The sequence below is a fragment of the Carettochelys insculpta genome, chromosome 18, assembly GCF_033958435.1.
Source record: "Carettochelys insculpta isolate YL-2023 chromosome 18, ASM3395843v1, whole genome shotgun sequence".
In the NCBI taxonomy this organism is placed as follows: domain Eukaryota; kingdom Metazoa; phylum Chordata; order Testudines; family Carettochelyidae; genus Carettochelys; species Carettochelys insculpta.
In genome coordinates, this window is record NC_134154.1 from 3,601,879 (window position 1) to 3,620,414 (window position 18,536).

Consider the following 18,536-nt stretch of genomic DNA (forward strand, 5'->3'; position numbering starts at 1 on the left):
AAAGCAGCCAGCTGATATCGTAATGGGGTGAGCAACATGTTTACATACAACTCACAAGGAGGAACGGAACATGTGGCAAATTAAAAGGCAGGAAAATGGAGCAATGACTGATGAGAAAAGGAACGCACATACCAACCCCTCATTCCCACACAGCTGTAATTAACAGAACATATTACAGAAGCAGCAATAGGAACACCCTAGATTGAGTGACAGTAAGACGTGCGCTGAACCCAGAACCAAACACGCTTTGTTTCACATTGTAAGGATAATATTTAGCCGCCAAACCTGGCACAGCAGCTCTTCGGAGGACAGTGGAATAACCCATTTAATGTGGCTAGATAAAAATTACTAACTCCTACAGAGGATACATACTCCCCTGGAAATTTTGCCCTGACTCCCCACAAATGTATCTTGATTCCACTAACAAAAAAATCACGATCTCTCAAAGTCCCAGTTTCTCTCTGATGCACACACAGACTCCACCTCTTTGGAAATCTAAGCTTTGGACATTTTAAAAACTAAATATACAGTCCCTTGGTTTTGCTAGCATAAATTAGCTGGGTTAAGATTAGCAGAACAAACTGGTCAGATCAGTCTACTACTTCTGTTTCATAGCACGGTCATTAGGCTTTACTAAGTATTCTCTGCATATGCTCCTGGCAAGCCATGGAGGCAGTCTTAGCACAGATCCTATGGGGATGGGCTCTAGAAGTGAGGTGGGATGGGAGGAAGCAAACAGAGCAACTCTGAGGCACAGGATTGGGAGCAGGATCATGGGATGTAGGGACCATGGGAGACATCTGTTATGTGGCACTCTATAGGCTGAGACATACACAACAACGTTGATAGTTATCACCACTTATCTTTTTTAAAAAAAGGGAAATTCCTTTGTGAATAACTTCACAAAACGTGATTTATGATTACTATAGACTTTTAGCCCCACCAATCCACGGCATAAGGAACAAGGAAATAAGCAAATAAAGTCATTATGTGCCCCACTTACACTCATCAGTTTCCCATTCTAAATCTCAAATGCTTCTCTTCCATCAACTGCAGACCATGTATCCATCAAACAACCTGAACTCAGACAACTAACGCAATAAGTAACACATACACATTTCAGTGCTCTAATTCCTACATAAAACCTCAGAATGATCTAGATCATAGATCACTTATTTAAAAAAAACCTTTCCCTAATCTTTGGAGAAAGACATCTCTCAGTCACTATAGCTCCCTTCCTCATACAGAAAAAAGCCACATACACAGCTAGATGCAATGCACTTTATGACAGCCACACTAACCAGAAGGGCGGGGGGGGGGGGATATCTCAATGGTTTGATTTACATTTCAGAATAAGACGTACGAAATAGTAGAAACAGGTCACTGTCTGAATGAACTTTTACACTGTGTTGACTTTACTAATGGTTCTTATGTAGCCTGTTGTAAAATGAGGCAAATACCTAGATGAGTTGATGCACTCCCTGGAAGACCCTGATGTACCCCCAAGGGTACATGTACCCCTTGGTTAAGAAACATTGTTTTAAGTAATAAACATACCAGGGATTTATATATGTCATTACAATGTGTTCTGCCTTTTTACCTATCCCTTTCCTAATAGCTCCCGACAGCTGCTGCATATTAAGCAGATTTTTTTGGAGAACTACTCACAACGACTCCAAAATCTCTTTCTTGAATGGTAATAGCTAATTTAGACCACATCATTTTTAAGTACAGTTGGGAGTATGTTTTCCACTGGTGAATTACTTTGCATGTATCAACATTGAATTTCACCTGCTTTTTTATTACCCATCCACTGAGATCTCCTTGCAACTCTTTGCTGTCAGATTTGAATTTACAAAATAAAAAAAATAGTTACATCATTTATACTCTATCCCACAACTGAAGCGCCAATCATTCCTGCAATCCATGGTTAGAAGAGGGGCCCACACCAAGGGACATGATTTCCACCCTGGAGAAATACTAGGTCACCCAGAGAGAGCAAAGGATGCGGCACCAGCCCCACGAAAGCACAGGTGGTGCCTTCTGCTAAGCTACCACCCGCATACAAGCAGGACCATAATTAAACAAGCAGCTTACTTTTATGGTCTCTCCCCTCCCTTTCCCACTAGATTATTTTTGAGGGATTATGTTTCCTGTTTTCACTGTTCTGCCTCCACCATTTATCAGTCATCACAGCTATTAATGCAGCAGTGAAGTACAGGGACAGGATGATGTGATGTAAATCTTTATGCCTCAGCAAACGAGGGATTCAATGTCTCCTCCTCTCTGCCTAAAGCTTTCTGCAACCTATTACACATACACACTCCTGATGCAGGCTCTCAGGAAGCAAAGCTTCTCCTCCAGCATATCCTCTGGCTCTGACTTCCTTTCCAGAGCAAGGAATTTTGAATGGTGCAAACAAGCAGTCCATTCATCTTGGCTGCTGACAGCCGCTTACCCTCCACAGCGAGTGCATCCTGGGACAAACAAACAACTGTTTCAAAATAGCCCCCTGAGCACCTCTTGCAGCCGAGATGTCAATAGGCCCATTAGGTCAGAGGGAGGAGCCCCAGGGCAGGCCACTATCTTCACAAATCTACAAAGTGAAGGGTACGCTAAGAAATACAGGTCCAGCTCCGTCCCCCTCTCCCACACTGGAAAGGGTCAGGAATCACTCCACAGAAATGAATGGAGTTGCTGGTGTGAGAATCAGGCACTTTGTTAATATTGTATTTCCTGCCACTAAGCAGGCAACAGTCTCAAGGAGCCCAGCCTTAAGACACGTCTTTAAAAACCAGTCCATGTCCTTCCCAGCAGCGGCCTCACAAACCTGCTTAGGCAAGCGGGCGGTTTTGCTTCTTGAGTTCCCTAATTTGGCTGACTCTTCCTCAATGGAGAGTGAGGTGCGGCAACCCCCAGAGACAGCAAACACCTGGGAGAACTGAGGTGAGGGCAGCAGAATGGTTATCTGAGAACAGGTGAAGGGCAACATTACAGCCACCACAGTTCAGCGGCTCTTCCTCTCTTTAATCTTTTGTAACACACCACACAAGCAGCATCTGTAGCATTCTGTGTGAACATCAGCTAAAAGATCAGTTTTAAGAGAGATCCGGATTAGAGAGATTCGACTTGTGGTGGTGGTGGTGGGAAATACATGGATGGAAACCAGCAGAATCTGGCAAACCTGCACATGACCAGCAGCAAACAAAATGTCTTGCAGACAACCCATAGAACTTCCATGGCAACAGGCAGCCCCCCCCCGCCCCCCCCCAGCCAGAGGCTGCCCACCACTGCGCTAGAGGGAAGGCCACAATGGGCCATCAACATTCCTACTATCTGAAAACTTGAGCAAAACCACAGGGGAACAGCAATTAAAAGTCCTTGGCATTTGCCTTCCCACCTGGTCTCGCAGTAGAATAGCATTCTTTGGCCGATGGACCAGGCCAGCTTTTACCTGACTGACTGCATAAGGGTGAACATTAACAAGGTCTACTTGGAGGGCTCTCGGAATTTTAGGGGAGTTTTGCCATGGCAGGGAGAATTCTGACAAATTAACCCAGGCTGAAAGACAACTGCCCTTTGCTGTCAATGCACCTTTTAAAGCACTGATAACAACGTGCAAGTGTTCATTTGGAAAAATGTAAATACGACAAGCCGGTTAATCTAGAAGTCAATCCTGTAGCACAGGAAGAGTGGAATTTGTTTAATTCCTGTCTTACACGGTAGCCAACTGGAAACTGGTTTGATTTCTTAAGCAAACTCAATAGAAGGAATAGCCTGAAATATTCCATCACCACGTAACCTCTCTCTCACAAAATATCAGTATTGCACTCCTAACTGAACAATGATTAAGACAAAAAAGCTAGAAATTTTGTGCTATTTGTATAACAGAAACACAGTAAGGGCTAAATTAGGATCTATGCCCCCCCACTGTGCAAGGTGCTGTACAAAAGTAAAGTATGACCTGGTTTCTGACTCTGGCTGCGTCTACACGTGCACGCTACTTTGAAGTAGCGGCGCCAAATTTGAAATAGCGCCCGTCACAGCTACACGTGCTGGGCGCTATTTCGAAGTTGAAATTGACGTTAGGCGGCGAGACGTCGAAATCACTAACCCCATGAGGGGATGGGAATAGCACCCTACTTCGAAGTTGAATGTCGAAGTAGGGCACATGTAGACCATCCGCGTCCCGCAACATCGAAATAGTGGGGTCCGCCATGGCAGCCATCAGCTGAGGGGTTGAGAGACACTCTCTCCAGCCCCTGCGGGGCTCTATGGTCACCGTGTGCAGCAGCCCTTAGCCCAGGGCTTCTGGCTGCTGCTGCTGCAGCTGGGGACCCATGCTGCATGCACAGGGTCTGCAACCAGTTGTTGGCTCTGTGGATCTTGTGTTGTTTAGTGCAACTGTGTCTGGGAGGGGCCCTTTAAGGGAGCGGCTTGCTGTTGAGTCCGCCCTGTGACCCTGTCTGCAGCTGTGCCTGGCACCCTTATTTCGATGTGTGCTACTTTGGTATGTAGACGTTCCCTCACAGCACCTATTTCGATGTGGTGCTGCGCAACGTCGATGTTGAACGTCGACGTTGCCAGCCCTGGAGGACGTGTAGACGTTATTCATCGAAATAGCCTATTTCGATGTAGTGTGCACGTGTAGACATAGCCTCTAGTAGCTTCACAGATAAGCAGGTTAGTAAAGAAACAGAAGACATCTCTCCTTGAAGACAATGTACTAGAATCTACTTGTAGTTCATTAATAAGCAAAAGCTCTGTTCAGGGCTTACATAAAATGACTTGTGGCCAATGATTAGGTTCAAACTGGAACGATATCCACAAGACAAGCCACCTTCAGAACTGGCACTAGCTAGGTATGTCAGGGCTGAACATCCATAAAATTTGGTTAGCTTGTTGCTTTACGTCCTTTCTACCTTCGGATCCAAAACAGAAACGCTCAACCCACTGTGGCTCACTCAGTTTAAACACAGTTTGGCTAATAAGCATGGACAGTATCAAACCACGATTAAACCTCATTGAGAATCTAGGTAGGGGAGGAAGGATGCTTCTCTGGTGGGTGGGGGGAACAGGACTCAGAGCAAGATGGTCTCAGGTCCATTCCCAGCTCAATTACATTTTGCAAGGTCTTGGGTGACTCATTCACAACTCTTTGTTCCCCACTCTCTAAACTGTAAATAATGCCTGGCTCATAGGAAGGCTGTGAAGCTTAATTAAATAGCCCGTATTAGTCCCATTTAGGTTCTGGGAAGTACCGTTATACCAGCATTACCCATTTTTAAATCTGGGAGAGGGAAAACTCCTCTCAAAATTAAATTTTATACTGTGTCTTCTTCCTTTTCCATGTGGAAGAGATAATTCTCAGACCATTTTTTCTCACTCACCACAACATGCATTAGATCAGCACAGGATGATTTTATTTGCCTTTTTAAAGCCAAAAACCAACATAAACGTTCTATAACATCAACTGAAAAAATCTTTCAGCAGCTCATAAGGGGTCAGCAGAACCTTCCCCCAAATCCCACACAGCTCACCATGTTCATAGCTCCTTAAGCAATGTTTAAAGAAAGAAGCATGCCCTGCTGCCCTAGAAATGAAGCCTTTCCATGAAACTACTGCTTGCAGAAGACTGGCTCATCCAATTCCTCTTATCAGGAACCTGCTGCATTCCAAAGTGCTTTGCTCAAGGTTGTACTTCCCAGTGAACTTGCTGACTATTTCATTGCCAGCTCTAGTATTTTGCAGGTACATGTTTGCAAGAGCTCAAAAGTGAGACATTACAACATACTAATGGTAAGGGCCAGCGTCCTGTTTATGTCTGTCACCAGGAAAAAGGTGCCACTTGTGCATATCTAAAACCAAGAATTTATTAATATCTGACATTTCTCGAGTCTGTCTTTGGATTCCAAAACAAAGCATAATCTATACATATGTAAAGAGCCACCGATACACAACCACCTCTAGGATGTACAAGCAGAGCTTGCCTCCTTCTTATGTTGTGTGGAGAATCAACTCAGAAGGATCAACCCAGTCTTATGGGGGGAAAAAATGATATTTTTAAAGTTCTAGCAGAGCAAACAGGACCTCACGAACCTGAGAAACCCACATGCAGCCAACCGTTCCTCCCTGCATCTACCTCTTAACAATGAGCCCTTCCCTTCTGCCTCGGCACAGAGCACAACACAGCCATTTGTGAGCGCATACCTTAATGTGTGTGGGCCGAGACATGACCTGAGAGGATTTGACAGCAGCAGATTCCATTTGGACTCACCTTCTAGGAAGCTCTCAAAGATGCAAAATCCACTGAAGCACCTGACACTGTGTAAAAATAAGTATGTTAAAAAGATCATTCTGCATACTAAACCGTGACAGAGAGGTAGCTGTGTTAGTCTGTCTTCTACCAAAACAAAAAAGCAGTCCAGTAGCACTTTAAACACTAACAAAATAATTTATTAGGTGATGAGCTTTCATGGAATCTGAAGAAGTGGGTCTGTCCCACGAAAGCTCGTCACCTAATAAATTATTTTGTTAGTCTTTAAATTGCTACGGGACTGTTTTTATTCTGCATACTGGGTTTCCCCCGACCCTCCCCATAACAGCTGTATTTGTTGCAAAAGCCTTTTAAGCGTATTCCAGATAAGGGAAGGAGCCTGTGGCGAACAGCCCCTGGCAACAGCATATAGGAAACAGTATTTTCAAGTCCAGCGTAAGTAGAAACCAGGTACATAAAAGGGAAGGGAAAAAATGCCCCATCTTTATGTCAGAGCTCATTAACTGCTTCCAATATTAATCCTATTTTAGGAAAGGAGGAGTGTTCTGGATCCAATGACTCAACAGGGTGGGGCACTGTTTTCCTTGTTGGTGGACCAGACAGGGAACAGAAAGAGCAGACAACATTAAAAGCCAAGAAGCCAGCACCTGGCTCCTACTAAATTAGGCATATAGCAGAACAGCTCACAAACATCTGTGCCATTAGAGTCCACAAAATGGAATTGCTTATCTCGGCAGTGTCATGAAAACAACCTAAGTGAGGCAGATAGAGGGAGAGTAAAATCAGGAATGTTTTAGGGACAGGTAAGGCAACAGACAGCTTTCACAGTTTCTTTACAGCAGCTTTTGCTGAACACCTGTAGTCCCACCTCACTTTAAAGCTAATCTATCAGATGAGTGATGCCACTGTGAAGAATTATTTGCATTTCTGGGTCAGGAGGTTGAAAATTCTGCCATTGCCAGATCCTCCTTCATTGGTTTGCTGGGAATGCTTTCTGCCGGGAAATGCTCAACTAAGAAAACTGTCCATGTACCATGCAGCACGGGGAGACAAAATGCTTCAGCCAAGTTCTTATTACAGCAGTTACATCAGACGATAAAAATAAAGCAAGTCGTGCTTTTCACCAACCTCCCCACTCATTGGCTTAAAGACACTGAGTGTAAGTTACGCAAGAAGACCTACTTAATCAAATTTTCATGTTGATCCAGTCTCTTTGTAAGGTGATGTTGATCAAGCATCCACCTCCCACTCTCCTTCCAGATGGTTTATTGACCTAACCAGTTTTCAAGCAGGAGACAGAGATCTTTCTATTCTGGGAAGAGAGGGATAATTGCATCCTCTGTCTCAGCCTCTTGAATGTAAAAACCCAACACAATATTGCCAAAGTAATAAATAAATAAATAAAAATCCTTTAAATGGGGAGCTGAGAGGAGTCAGTCACATGGGCTTGGAATACCATCTGGCATGTCTTTTAATGATGCCCCCAGCTGACCTGTATACTTGTTTTCCCCTTGAAAGTGGTAATTGATACTACACAAAATTATACATAGCTGGATTCTATTTAATCATCTATAAAACCTTAACAGCCAATGACCAAGACACAGTTCCATCTCCTACACATGTCAATAAAGCCACTATAACAACAGTGCTCAGCAGCCTTTACTGCCTCGTGGCACATTTCAGCACTCCTCATAATTTCACAGCAAATCAAATATAAACAACCCAATCTCCTCCCCCAGAACCAGGCACCCCCATCGCCTCGCTTTAACCCAATCCCCTTCCCTTGCTCCAGAACCAGGCACCTCCAGCTCCTCATTTTAACCCAATCCGCCCCCTCTCCTCCGAAGACAGGCACACCCAGCTCCCCCGGTCCCTGCTCTAACTCGATGCCAGCCCACCACTGCCACCGCCCCTGAGCCAACACCACTGCCCCCATTCACTTCTCCCACCAAGCGGTGGGCGTGTGCGCAGAGTGATGGACAGCACTCCCAGTCCACATCCGAGGCACACTAAGCACCACATCGGTTGTGGAGCCCTCACTATAACCAAGGACTGACTGCAGAAAGTACATTCTGCTCCACTTTCCACGCCAAATCTCCTCCCGAAACCACACAGAAGCTGGCTGATAAGCCAAGAAATTGTTAATGAAGAGATAGAAGAGCACCTAATGGCCAACTGACATCAGACTTGATGCCCGGAGCCGTACAAACACCTAATGAAAGCCAGTCCCCCATCTCAAAGACTGTAGAATCTAAACTAAGTGACAGAGAGAAAGGGAGGCCACACCCATCCCGGACAACCCAATGAGATGGGTAGCAAATGCCATGTGAATTTTTCATATTTAGTGGAGGGGAGCACACAGAGGAAAAAGGTGCAAGGAATCAATTAATAAGCACATGGATTTAAGAACAGACAGTGGGAAGGAGAGACAAAAGAACTGAAATTGGGTGAGAATGACTGGAAAGATGGACGGCAGAAGGAGCGAGACTGCAGCAGAGGAACAGAAGAGGAGCAGTTCTTCTCTCTCAGAGCTATTATTTCTCTGCAGAAGCAGTTCTGCAATTCTTTGTGACTTTTTTTTCTGTACTAGAAGAGCTGGAAACAAAGGCCCAATCTATACAATTCCAATCTCACTGGAAAGGGCCTTAATGTTAAACAGGTAAAGAAAAACTCACTAAACCTTCCATTTTACAAGAACTAATGGGCTTATCAGATGAGCGCCAAGGTAGATTTCTATCAGACTAGAGCCATCCATCCCCTGTCTGCAATGAGTAGTAGAGTCATCAAAAGCCAGGAGACAAATGTTTAATGTCAAAATGATGCACGGACTTTTGTAGTTTATTTGTAAAACAAAAAAAAACACCAAACATGTTAGTCTTTAAGGTGCTACAGGACTGCTTGTTATTTGCGAAGCCACAGACTAACACAGCTAACCCTCTGAATCACATAGTGCAGATATGTTCAAACTGAGGGGCAGGCCCTCTTGCGGCGGGGGGGGTGGGGGAGGTGCATGGTGTGAAATTTCCTAAGGGGGTGGGGTGCAGCACAATCAGCTGCTGGGTCTCAGACTCATCCGTCTCATTAAACATGTTGGAATATTTTAATTTTTTTATATATGTGTATTCACATTTATATGCTGATTAACAAAGTTTTTATATTCTACAGGCTTATTTTCTTACACATGTCAAAAGGGTTTGGTTTTTCTTTCATATGAACATTATGAAATTTCCACTGGGTTTGGATTACATTAGACAGGTTGGGGAGTCCCTGCCGATTACAAGGATGAAAAGTGGGGCCTGACGTAAAACATTTGCTCACCCCAACATTGTTTATAGACAAGCTTACTCTGTTTTCCACTGGGAGGCAGTGTGACCCAGCAGAAAGTGCACTGGACTACATGTCAAGAGACCAAGGTTCTAGTCCCAGCTTTGCTACTTGCCTGTGGGTTGACCCTGGACCAATGCTCCCTTTAATCTTTTCCATCCATGTACAGAATACTACTTTTAATGTGCATAAAGGCGCATGCGAATGTGCACCACAAGGAGAAACAAAACCTTAGACATGGGCACTCTGCTAAGCACCTGGGTGGCATGTGGATCACTCCTGAGCGGCCACACAAGTGCCCAGTTTACAGGGAACAATGCTCTGACAGCAAAGCTGAGGTCCATAAACCTATCTGTAAAAGGAGGATAAGGATACTGACCTCCTTTCGAAAGCACCAGGGGATGAAAAGCACCACACACAAGCTAGAAATCATTTTAGATTTCTTCAAGGTCGCAGAAAATAAAATGTGACCTAATTTTTTTTTTGTTGTATCTGTTTCCATAGACCATGCAAATACGTCTGTTTCCCTACACCATCCAAACAAAAAATGTCTTACGTTTTTTCAAAAACCCATGCTCAACCCTATAGAAAGGGGAAAAATAACAACGAAACATTTTAATAATAACCTAGATACGGGGTATTATAATAATAGCAAATTCTTTCAAATGATTTCAAAATGAGCAACTTTAAGACGTATAATGCTGGCACACAAACAAACCTCTGAAGCTGCCATCTGGGCCTTGACTGCTTTGTTTTGCTCACTCTCACAGCATATATGGAACTTGTTTACACAGAAGATAATAAAACAAAGTGGGAAAATCCAGACCGTAACAGGTAATAAAGCTGGGGGAGACAGAAACTAAAGGCAAATCCTGTCTGCACTATAAAATTTTACTATGTTTCAGCATCGCACAACATACAGTAGCCCACTGGCCATGTTATAACATGGGTTAGTTTTGCCTGAATGGGTACAAAGACCCCATGCTATTTAAAGGTCAGGTGTCAAACATATGAATGGGTTGGCGAGTCAAGGGCATACTAAATTCATTAGATTAACATGATTATAAACAGTCACATCAAAACTGATTAAGACCAAAAGTTAGAACACATCTAGCACATGATGCCTAAACACCACGCAACTTACTGTTTAGATGGTGTCTCATTTTATTCTTAAACAAAGTTTAATTCAAAATACAGAAATGTAACTAACTCTCCTTACATGAGGAAAGAGTACTTTAAAATTTTTCAATGTACTAGAAATATTATATTTCAGAAGATGAAGTCTATTAGCAAAGCAAGTTGCAAGTGCAGTAAGAACAATGGATGTTTATAAGCACAGACTCTGTGTGTATGTGTGTGTGTGTGTTAGCCTCAAGGTACTGTGGGTAGAAATCTATGCTGACAAGTGTTAGCAAAAAATGCTTTCCAAACTGGGTTGTTGTTTCCATAGTATCCACAACAAATGCACGAGAGCACTCTACACAGTTCTCAGACAGTTAGAGAAATGTTAGGTCAGGAACATCCGAAACTATCTTCCTAGCAAGGTTCCAGCACAGCCCTGGGATGTGGCTGGAATCTGGCTTTTGAAATTGGGCGATATAGAGCCACACCAGGCTCTCTACTTTTAAACCATGACAAGCAGAGTGAACAATGATTTGGGGGCAGGGGCACTGCTTTAAACACATCGGCTGAGGAGTTAACCATCAAGCCCAGGATCTCACTTTGCCAATTCAGGCAGGTATATAGAACTCCTAGTTCAGGGGTCTGCAACCAAAATAGAGAGAAGAGCCATTTTTTCAAATTCAGCTACAAAAAAATCAATCCTTCAAGAGCCGCCATGCACGTGAGTACAAGACAGTCCTTACTAAAGGACATCAAACTGTACTTCTTGTCACCCCTATTTTAAGAAGAGCACATTTAGTGCCATTATTTCGGTGAAGCAAGGAGCCGCAAGAGGAGTCAGCAGCAGCAGTGCCCAGAGCCACAAGTTACTCCTTAAAGAGCTGCAGGTTGCCAGCCCCTTCCCTAGTTATTTCTCTGAGGCTTGAGCCAAAGCTGACTCAAGCCACAGGGGGATTTTTCCCAGGCCCCTGCTTAGCAGATATTTAGTACAGGCCCCTACCCTTCAAAAGGGACTCAGATTGGGTGACTCATCATGTGCAAACATGTTAATTAACAAACTTAAAAATACCCGCAACCATAAGAACACCACTCATTGTTTTCTCCAGTTGTTCCAGTACAGAAGAGGCAGAGCTGGGAATATTATTGTCCACATTAATCTGGGAGGGGGTGGCACAATCTGAGAGGTCCTGCTGCAGTGCAGATGGAGTGTCAAAAACTGCCCCACACCCCTGCAGCTGCTATCAACACCTGCCTCTTCTGAGGTAAGAGCTCCAGAACTGGGCTGATCAGCCATCAATGGACTCACAAATAGCAGGGTGGCATGAAGACGTCCTGCTCATTATCGAGTGACCACCAAAAAGAATTGTCCACACTGGGAGTCTTAGGCCCCTCCAGAACTCTGTCCCATCTAGTCATGACTTATTTAGTCAGCAATCTCATCCAGTTTACCAAAATGGGAAGGGACTGGTGGTTGCAAACCCCTGACTCCTGTTCATGATGACCCCAGGTTGAGAATACATATCTCATGTGAACCTCCCTTCCACGGCCACCCATGAGTACACCACACCTGGTTCACGTACATTTTAAGGTGCATCCTTTGAAGTTATACTTGGCCCACAGGATCCTGCCTGGCCTTATCAGAACAGGTCTAGGCAGCAGTTTCTTATAAACGTCCCTTGCTTTTGGAGGCACCAGGAGCACGCCCCTTTCAACTCTGTTTTCCAAATCGTTCCTCTAGCAGCACAACCTTAGACATCCCTGTGAAATTCACCAATGCAACTCAGAATTCATGAGAACTGGAATACATTCAACAGGAGAACCTGAGAATAGGTACAATGAAGATACTAATCCTGCGGAATTTAGATGCTGTCTGCACTTGCACTTTAACAGTCAGAAGAGCCACTTACAAAAACAGCTAGCTCAGAACCCAGTTATGGTTGGAAGCTGTAGTACAGACAGGTTGGGTAACTGCATTAAGACTTGGACTGTCCAATGCTTTAGTCTGCTAGGGACAAAGTTAGCTCCTGCCTAGGCTATAACCTTTAACCATACTGTGACCATCTCAGGGGACAATTGTGTTGTAAACTTGGTCTCCTGACACTTTAATTGTTATAGCACCTGTATTTATAAAGGCTTATGTAACATTGTCTATAAATACCTGCTAAGAAGATTAATTTAGAACCCAGACTCATTGATGCCTGGACTTGACACCAACTACAGGCAACAGAGTACAGCAGTCAGTTGCACCTGGATCACCTTAATACACTTCAGCAGCTTTGTTAAATCCACTTATTATAAACACATGGGGGTGTGTTTTCACCCTAATGACTTCGCGTTTCTGAGAAGGCTCAATGGTAAGCAATACTGAGCACACAGTTAAGCAGTTCTGAGTTGTCTTACAGCATGCATGGGGCCATCAAGTCACTAAACATACTCATCTGACTGACTAAACACAGAGGCTGAGGACAAATTGAGATCGGGGGAGTCAGAGCAGCAGGTTCTTCGTGCCCAGGACCTTCCAACAAAAGCAATCACTGCAGTTTCCCAGTCTATTAAGAGAGATGATCCTCTTCACATGAGCTACAGTTCAGCATCCATCAGGCAACTGACAGACCATAAATCTAGAATTTCGCTAAAAGCAGCTTCCCAGCACTAGAGAACTCTTATCTTTTCACCTCTCCAGACACAGAACAACAATTTGCCAGCAGCTAGAGATTCCACATGGGAGAAATCCAAGATCCTACAGCAACCTCCCTTTGGGAAGGAGCAAAGGGTGCAATACACTGCTCCGGAATACACTACCATCCAAAGTCATGAGACAGCAAAGCTCCTAGATGTGCAAGGAGCAGGACCCAGCAGCCACCCAAGTGTTAAAGGAAGAAAAGCCCCATGTTAGATAAAGATGATCTCAAAATGTCCACTCTCCCACTGACCCCTGGCAAGCACATCAGGGAGTATAGTGAGCTCAACAAGCTCTCTGAAATTCAAAGGCAAAGCAGGAAAGAGAGGCTCTTTGATGCTCTCAATACACTTGAATGAGAAACAGCAGAACATTGCAGCAGCATCACTGCTTTGCCTGTGCGCTACTGAGTATGCACCACAGGCAAAAACAGTGTGTACACACACACACATACACACACACACACTTTCCTTCCTTAATAGTTAAAGGAAGTTCCATTGAGATCTCTCCTGCCTGGGTGTGAAGGGGAGAAGGATGAAATGGGGGAGGAGAGAGAATCTCTATCCCAACACAGAGGAGGGCAGAGTTGCATGCACTGCTCCTTCTGTACCCAATTAGGAGGGCACCCTGGGTTTCCCACCCTGATAAATATTCTCTACTCCTACTGAGCAAGCATGAATACTAGGTTTGATTACTAGGTTCTGTGACCCGTATATTTTTTGATCCACAACGTTAATAACTTTTTCCTGCAAACCTCCTGGCTAGCAGTAATCATCTCCTTTGGGGCCCCTGCCTTGTCCCAAAGAAAAGCAAAGTAATTCACCCTACTGCTAGAAATCCTCTTGGGATAACTCTGCTTTAATCTCTCTAGTGAGCTTTCTCTATTTCTATGAAATACATATGTCCCAGGGCTGACGAATTCATTGACAGCCAACTACAGTTTCAGCCATGAATATTTTTTTCTCACAACTCAGAGATCTTATTCATGAGCTCTTTACAACCTTAAAAGCAACAGACTTCAAATGCATTGTCCCCCTTTTCCGATGACAGCCATCACCCTGAAGACACTCAGGCTGCACAACCATGGTATGAAATATTTTTTAATCACTACTAAGTTCAAGCATCACAATTGTTACAAGCCACAGTTAGGCTCAGACGACCCTATGATGATTAATACTAGGCTGTTCTCTTAGGCTGCATCTACACTAGCAAGCTCTTTTAGAAAATCAGGACCTTTTCTGAAAGAACATGCGGTGCATCCACACAAAAAACGCACTCTTTCAATATAAAAATTGAAAGAACCAGCTCTTCTTCCAGAAGCCATCTTCCACTCCTGGATCAGGAAGCCTGCTTTCTTTTGAAAGCTTCTTTTGAAAAACAAGCATGTGTAGATGCTCCCCAGATCCTTTTTTTTTTTTTGAAAGGGCGGTCCTCGTGGCACCAGATTTTTCGATCACCGACCCATTCTTTCAAAAGACCAGGGGCTGTGTGGATGCTCTCTATCGAAAGAGCAGACTGATCTTTCCATCTGCTTTTGTGTGTGGGTGCACTCTTTCGAAAGAAGTTTTTCAGAAAAGATCTTCGGGAAGATCATCTTCGGAAAGATCACTGTAGTGTAGACATGGCCTTACCGACTAACACACAAATCCATGTAACTAATTAGTGCAACTTGCCAAGAATTCATCCAAATACCCAGATTCCCTGAAATGAAGATAACACTGCAAGACTCCCAGGCATTTTGCTATAGCATTAGTAATGTGAAAAAGTTGACTTCCTCCCTGTTAAACTTAGGTCCAGGGATGATCTTTGGGGAAACTGAAGCAAGTGATCACAAAAGACAAGAGAATATTGACAGGGAACTCCCAAGCCAAAGGTCCCAAACTATCAGGATCCAAAAGAGGGAATTAATGGTGAGGTGGATTGTGGAGGAGGGGAGGAGACACAAATAATAGAAAATGGATGTCAGCAAAAAATTAACATTGGAAGTTTCAGATAAATAAAATTTCCTTAGCATGTTATTTTTTGTAACTTCATATGTTCATATTTCGTCACTGTCTACGGAGAAGAATCTGCGGGACCAAAACAGAAGGACCAAATAGGTGGGAGATTAACGTGAATGGAGCTCTGAACTAAGAGGCAGTTAGAAGGTAACATACAAACTTCCCTCTCTTGACTACACAGCACATCATAATGCAGTCTACACAGGAACCTGAGACCTGCCACGCTGATGGGTTATCACCTGTCTGGGTGAGCACACCCAGTAATATGTAGTTCCTGGCCCCTTTAATCCAAACGCTAGACACCGTTCGCTCCAAGTTATTGGAAATGCGTTCAATGTAAACCACTGACCGATCAGACTCCATTTTCACTGTCTCAAGCGAATGTTTGAAGCCCGATGCTCAGGGACGTAAGTGTATTTTCTTAAGAACAGATTACGTTGTGCTGCTTCTGGCCCACTTTCACAGAGCATGTGGCTGCTACTACCCACTACTGAATATGATTTGAGGACTGGATTTTGAGAAGTGAAGAACACGTGCACTTAAACAACAGTGCACTTTTGCAGCAGGCTCACAAAGGCACGCTCACCCATCTGAGTCTCAGGCAGCGAAATTCACAATAACCTCCTTGTCCCAAAAATGCTATGCAGCACATTACTGGGGCCAGTATAATGGTAGTCACAAGCCATGTCAGATGTAGGTGCATTTCAATGCTGGAGAGGAGGATTAGAATCCTGACCTACTGTACTAAGTCTTGTGGATACCAATAACAGGCAAAAGGAGACAAACCTGTGCAGTTCTTGCATTCCAAGACACGACACAGAGACGGAAATGCACCAAGGTTATAGAGTCCAAAGACATGGGGTGTTTATTATTAAACTGCTTCTGCAATCTACTATCCTACAGATTCGGGATTACAAAATACAAAATATTTGATCCACACATGAGCAACTGTAACATGCAGCTCTTTCCTACGGGTCACAGTCTGAACTATCAGAACCTTAGGTCCTCACCACAATTTGGAGTGACAGGAGAACAGAGACACTGTTGATTTTAGTACAGCATAAGAACCCATTGAAGGTTTCTTTCTTTAAAAGATGCAGTCAGGATTAGGATGAATGGAAGCAAATGCAAAGAAAAATATTGAATGTGGCCACTAAAACAGCAGTTTTTAATATGCCGTAGTAAATATGTTGGTAGGAAACACAGACAACTCCATCAGAGACTGTAACAGCAACATGTACCCTTCAGAAATACTAGCAGATAGAAAAGTGAACGTGCAGCCACTGATAAAGCTCATTCAGATAGTATGACCACCACGGATCTCATCTGACATGCAACCACACAGCCTTGAGACAACCCAGGCCCAGCTGCCACATTTAGATTGGGTTTACTCTCAGATAAGGGAGATTCTGATCTTGTTCCACAGCCTGCTTAAATAGAGGGTTCAAGCTGTGCAAGTCTGAAAGGGGAGAGAAACTATTTTAGTAACTAGAACAGATACACAAACCACATCCAAATTCTGCAACTAGAGCACCCTGCATCAGCTCTGTGCAGATGACAGTTTGTGTGCTTAACACACACACACTGTAATTCAAAACAAATTTTAGGATATTACAGATTACACACCCCAGCTCAGCATTAACATACACTTTGATGTTCAAGGATTTATTTACAATGCCAACTCTCATCATGAGTAATTTAAAAATACGGGCAGAAAAATAATACACCTTACCACTGGTGCTCATGCTAAAAACTGCTTTGTACCTCAAGAATTTGGTTGCTGATTTGGAAGGACTTCATTTACATACACACTCAGCCAAGAGAGCACAAGAGTTTAGACATCATGTGCAGCGAAACTCCCTTTCTCTCTGCGTGGCGGTGTTTGTGATCCAGTGGCTGAATCACAATATACCATGAGGAACCAGTTTCTTTTCTCTTACATTCCAGCAAGAAACCGGAGTGACTTTACCGAGGTCAATGAACTTCCACCACAGTAAGAGTAGAATCAGGCCCTTATTGTTCAGTCCATGCTTATCTGGATGGGTGGAGCAAGCTAAAAGTAGAAAGTCAAACAACCTGCTGCCCTTTCTTGGTTTCTCTGGTGAAAGAAGGCTTCAGAAAAGCTGCACTTCTGCTCCACTGTCTGATAGGTTTTCCTATGGTAATTGAAACAGAACTATACAGCCAGCTTGCCATGTCTCACCTCATTAACCTTTATGGACAGACCTCCAGCATTCCTTGAAGCCAAAGTACTGGCCTCTTTTTTCCTAGGCATCGTGACTTCCCCGTGGCTTGGGGGAAGGGTCCAGACTCTGTTGGGCTTGCAGCACACCACTACGCTTGAATCTGAAGTCAGAAGCACATCACTGGGTCTTGAGTTCACAAAGGCGTCTTTGCCGGCCTGTTTTTCAGCTAAGCTGCAAAACTTTATCGCTACTAGCCCACACCAAAGACCCTACAACACTTCTTACAGGAACTGGGAGCACTGGTCAGTGTCCGAGCCATCTTTCATCTTGGACCTCCTTAATTCTCATCACTTTGCCCGAGTAAGGCATCTTTTACCCAGAAGTTTATCCATCTCCCCATGCATGTGTCATCCAAGAGCACAGCATGTTCCACAAGCTAAAACATTACCTCACCCCACCCCTTAACACTGGCAAATTCTTATTTTCCTACCATCTTTGCTTGCTACCTTACACTTGCGAGCATAATATAGCTGATACTATAGCTGCTATGACCTTAACCCAACTGGCTGCACCTTCTGTGAGTGAGGAGGTGCTCTCTACAGGGAGCTGGTAAGTATGCAAGCAATCACCTCATTTAACATTCAATGATGTGAATATGTAGGGGGAACCACTTCCGAAAAGTGCTAGAGAAGTCAAACAACTTCTCAAAATAACACCAGACCCAATATTCTGGAGACCCCTAAAATCCTGTCTGTTGATTGTAAATACTAAGCTAGGAAGGGACAATCTAAGAGTGAGGGTCAGACTGAAAAACATTCCAGATGTGCACCTCAGAAACAGCAGCTGCAAGAGAAATAACTGCATTTCCACTGAACAATAAGGTGAAAACTGCAAGTCCACTCTCCATATTTACTTGCACAGAAGGCCACCACAAAACTCACCACATT

At 43.9% G+C, this 18,536-nt stretch overlaps 1 protein-coding gene across 2 annotated transcripts in view; it reads right to left on the reverse strand.

Annotated features, from left to right (window-relative positions):
• BCR (BCR activator of RhoGEF and GTPase) overlaps positions 1 to 18,536 on the reverse strand; it is a 112,880-nt gene that overhangs the window by 86,251 nt on the left and 8,093 nt on the right. Inside the window, exon 2 of one of the 2 annotated variants that reach the window (XM_075013030.1) lies at positions 6,278 to 6,324. The exons of the other annotated variant lie outside the window; for it this stretch is intronic. The gene's annotated coding sequence lies outside the window, so the exon portion shown is untranslated. The remainder of the gene's footprint in view (positions 1 to 6,277; positions 6,325 to 18,536) is intronic. 2 annotated transcript variants of the gene reach the window in all.